The sequence below is a fragment of the Chenopodium album genome, chromosome 26 (assembly GCF_948465745.1).
Source record: "Chenopodium album chromosome 26, dcCheAlbu1.1, whole genome shotgun sequence".
Taxonomy (NCBI): domain Eukaryota; kingdom Viridiplantae; phylum Streptophyta; class Magnoliopsida; order Caryophyllales; family Amaranthaceae; genus Chenopodium; species Chenopodium album.
The window spans coordinates 20,994,690-20,999,742 of record NC_137859.1 but is presented as its reverse complement, the minus strand read 5'-3'; the positions used below and the strand labels follow the sequence as shown (position 1 = coordinate 20,999,742).

Here is a 5,053-nt window from a genome sequence, read left to right as displayed (position 1 = left end):
CCATAGGGGCATGTGAAGGTTGTCTTTTCTTGATCCTCGGGGTGAATAGGAATTTGAAAGAATCCCGAGTATCCATCAAGAAAGCAATAGAATTTGTGCCTAGTCAACCTTTCAAGCATTTGGTCAATAAAAGGGAGAGGGAAATGATCCTTTTTGGTTGATGTGTTTAGACGTCTATAGTCTATACACATCCTCCAACCGGTGACCGTTCGAGTTAGAATGAGTTCACCTTTCTCATTCTCAACTACGGTCATACCCCCCTTCTTAGGAACGACATGCACGGGGGAGACCCACCTTGAGCTTGAAATGGGGAATATAATTCCCGCATCCAAAAGCTTGGTGATCTCTTTCTTAACTACTTCTCCCATTTGGTGGTGTAGTTTCCTTTGTCGTTCAATAGAAGGAAGGGTGCCTTCCTCAAGTGTTATGTGATGTGTACACAAGGCGGGGCTTATGCCTTTAAGATCATCAATTGTGTACCCCAAAGCACCTTGGTGCTTTCTCAAAACACCACATAACGCTTGAGCTTGGCTCTCACTCAAGGATGCACTAACAATGACGGGATATGTAGAATTAGGGCCTAAGAATTCATACCTAAGGTGTGATGGTAGAGGTTTTAGCTCTACCATGGGAACACCTTTACCTTCTTTGGTTGAGGCCACTTGCAAAGCATCTTGACTTGATATCCCCATGCAAGTTTCTTCTCCACTCCCTATATTGCCTTCATTAAGCAAATTTTCATACAATTGCTCTTCCTTGGTTGAGATACCTATCTTTTCCTTGTTCAATAAAACACACTCAAGAGGATCGTTAGATGTGAGCAAGTGCTCATGCATGGAATTCACAATATTATCAAGCACTTCAACTCTCATGCAATTTTCTAAAGAAGAGGAAGGATATTTCATTCCTTCATTCAAATCAAACTCAATTTCTTCCTCCCCTATCTTAAGAGATATCTTAGCACTTTTCACATCTATCATAGCCCCCGATGTAGCAAGGAAAGGTCTACCTAGGATGATAGGTATTGTAGCATCTTCATCCATGTCCAATACTACAAAATCAACCTGAATAACAAATTTTCCAACCCTCAAAGGTACATCTTCTACCTTTACCTTAGGAATCTTGATTTATCTATCGGCTAATTGCAAGGTAATCTTTGAAGGTAGAAGTTCTCCTAGACCTAACCTTTGATAAACCGAATATGGCATAAGGCTAACACTAGCTCCTAAATCACATAAGGCATTATCAATTTGGGTCTTGTTGATAGCACAAGGAATGGAAAAATTTCCGGGATCCTTCAACTTAGGAGGCATCTTATTCATGATGATTGCACTACAATGCTCGGTAAGGCTAATGGTCTCCGCCACATCACAAGTCCTTTTTCCACTCAAAATTTCCTTGAGGAATTTAGCATAATTTGGCATTTGTTCAACAACATCGGTGAAAGGAAGAGTTAAATGAAGTTGCTTAAGCATCTCTACAAACTTCCCAAATTGCTCATCCAACTTATATCTATTATATCTTTGAGGATAGGGGAGCCTTTGTTTGCAAACCTCTCTCTCTTTCTCTATCACCTTCTCTACTTGTTCCTCACCAACATTTCCGCTCAAAGGGCATTCATCACCTTCAATTTCAATGGAATTCTTACTAGTTCTCTCATTGGCAACACTCTTCTTAGGCACACCTCCCTCAAGGACCCTACCACTTCTAGTAACAATGGCATCCATAGGGTTCCTAGAATCTAGGCTAGGTGGAGTCAAAGAAGAAGAAGAGTTTGCATACTCCTTGAATATACTAGTCAATTGAGAAAGTTTTTCACTCAAATCCTTGTTATAAGCCAACATGTAATTAAATTTCTCCTCATTCAAAACCATACACATTTCCATAGTCTTGGCTTGCTTCTCAATGACACTTTCCAAAAATTCTCTAGAAGAAAATGATTGGTCACGGGAATTATCATTTAAACCTTGAGCATTTGGAAATAAATCAATTGGGGAATCATCTTGAAAACTTGCTTGAAAATATCCCCTAGATTGATTATTCCAATTACCTCTTGTTTCATTTTGGCTCCTTTGTTGACCATAGTTCTCATAACCTTGGTTATGATCCCCATGTCTATAGCCATGACCATGATCATCACAACCATGATGGTTATAGTTACCATGAATCTCTTGGCATTCATGATTTCTATAACCTCCATTTTGGTTATAATTATGATGATTCATATGATAATTCCTATTTCCAATATTCCTTTGAACATCATTTCTAAGTTCACAAGCATGATTATTGACATAATTCATGTGTTCCATTTCACTTCCATCACATTCACTACAAGAAACATTTGGGCACATAGAAGCATTATGATCATTCATTACACATAATTGACATGGCCAACATTCCACAATCATGCAACAAGTAGAAAGTTTAGAATTAGAGTGAGAAGATGTACCTCTCCCCTTAATTTAGGAGGGAAGAATTGGAGCTTGGGAAAGAGGCTTCTCAAGCTTTTCCTTGAGGGACTTAACTTCTTTCCCTAAATCCTCAATCAAAGTGGTTAAGTCATTAATGACACTAAGTTGTTCGATTGAGTAACCCTTGCTTGTTGGTTCTCTTTCCACTTCTTGCCAATTCATATAATGACGAGCCACTTCATCAATAGCATCAACCACTTCTTCTTCCGTCTTGTTCATGATTGGGCCTCCGGCTCCGGCATCCAAACTTGCTCTCCCATTAGCACTCAACCCACCATAAAAGATATGTATGATTTGGTAGGTAGGAATCCCATGGTGTGGACACTCCCTTTGATAATCCTTAAACCTTTCCCATGCTTCATAAAGGCTCTCATTAGGCTTTTGCTTGAACCTTTGAATCAAAGCTCTTGCTTCCGCCGTTTTCTTTTGAGGGTAGAAACGGAACAAGAAAGCTTTGGTGACATCATCCCAAGTTTTCAAGGAATTGGGCTTCATCTCTTTATCTAGCCATTCCAAAGATCTTCCTATGAGGGAGAAAGGGAACAACTTAAGGCGGATGAATTCTTGAGGAACTCCATTGATTTTGATTGTGTTACAATATTTTTCGAACTCCTTAAGATGGTTCAATGGGATCTCGTTCTTTGCCCCCCCATATTGTCTCCTATCAATAAGAGTGATCATTGCCGGCTTTATTTCAAAATCATTCTCCGGTGATATAGGTAGAGCTATCGCGCTCTCATGCCTATAAGCCCCGGGAACTCCAAGCTCCTTCAAGGTAACCCTTGAACTACCTCCCATGACTTGGGATCTACACACACACAACTCAAAGACAAAATTAATAGCACGGCTACAAGTGTAGCCTAAGTGTAAAATCTTTTTGTATTTTTAAAATAGAGTGGAATAGACTCAAAAACAACATGCATACACAACACCATTCCCCGGCAACGGCGCCATTTTGACGTGGCTAAATGGTAGGTCGTTGGGCTACCACCTTGCCCTATCAAACAATATTTATAGCTTAACCAACCCCTAATAGTCTAGCGGCAAGTCAAGGTCGAACCCTAGAGAATGGAGAATGAATGCATGGCGCCAAGATTAAGCTATTCCGGAATCTAATAGGGGTATTTGGTATGGAAGACAATAATGATAGGCTAGGCAATGAAAAATGCTAGTATTAAATGAATGCTAAGACACTAGGGGAATGGATCCACATGCATTAACGATGAAGTTCAATCAACTTGGGGAATTTACCGATTAAATCAAACAATGTGAGGGAAAACCGAGATTGCAACCAAGAGAGTCAATCAAGCTATTCTCCTAGAGGTCTAATTAGTGTCAACTACATCAAACTCTAGCTAGGAAACGTCACAAGATAACTCAATCGAGTAAATGTAAGCCACAAATCAATGGCCCGTATCAATGTGAACCTACAATGCAATCTAGTGTGAATAACAAGGGTGATCAAGCCTAATCAAGCACACACATGCACAAAATCAATCAACCAATTTAATCACATTATCAACTCAATCGATTTCCCCCAAATTAATCTCAATTCATCATCAATACATGCTTCACCACCACCCTAGCAATTAAACTACTCACAATCCATAAAGAACATCAAAATCAAAACTAAACTAATCACCATTACCAAATTCAACAATTGAAATCAACAAATTCAATCAAATCAATTAAACTATCAATTAACCAAATCAAGCAACAATACTAATGAAATCAAATTTTGAATTGCATTAAAGAGTAAAGAATCCTTACAAACTTGATAGAAATCCAATCAAATGAAGCAATCTTCAATCATCATTCATCAAACCCACACTTTCTCTCTCTAAAAATGCTAAGAACTAATGTTTTTCTCTCTCTAAAAATCTAATCTAATATAAAATCTATCTAATTGAAGATCTCTTTCTCTCCCTAAATAAGGAAAGAAATAACTATCAAAAACAAAAGGAAGTTGGGAAAGACGTCCAAAAATAGACCCACGTTGGTGCGGGCGCTCGGAGGAGAGAGAATAGTGTGTGCGGGAGCACACTCAGGGATGTGCGGCCGCACATCACTCTTGTGCGCCCGCACACAGCTGTAGCATCCTCCTTTCTTCTTTGCCCTTGCTCACGAGGTGCACGCATCCTAGATGATGATGATGGAGGACAAGATAGGCAGCAACTTCCTTGAATTTCTTGAAGAAAATGAGCCATGAAGAAGGCATAATCAAGACCTTGAAGCATGCTCCTTGAACCCCACATTGACTTGAAACTTCTTGCACAAGCTTTAAGCATGAAAATCAATGGAAAACCATGGAAAGGAAGCCCGGGAATCCTTGGACAATCAATCACAACCTACAAACAAAGGAGAAAAAGCAAATAAAAGGGAAAAAAAACAAATAAACAAGAAAAAGCACAAAATAGAGAAACTAACTACAAAAAGCATAAAATGAAGAAAACTAGAATAAAACTAAAGAAAACGAAATAAAGGAGAGATAAAATGGAATAAAAATCATCCAAAAAGGAACCAAATGAGTGCCAAAAATGTCACTCATCAAACTTCTTAAGACTCAACCTTCTCAACTTCAT

The 5,053-nt window shown here is 38.9% G+C and overlaps 1 non-coding gene across 1 annotated transcript; it reads left to right on the top strand.

Moving 5' to 3' along the window:
• The first annotated feature begins 2,778 nt into the window (after positions 1-2,778).
• Positions 2,779-2,884, top strand: LOC145618799 (small nucleolar RNA R71). Its single transcript, XR_014108044.1, has one exon. It is a non-coding gene; the product is annotated as a small nucleolar RNA R71 (small nucleolar RNA).
• Positions 2,885-5,053: the final 2,169 nt, after the last annotated feature.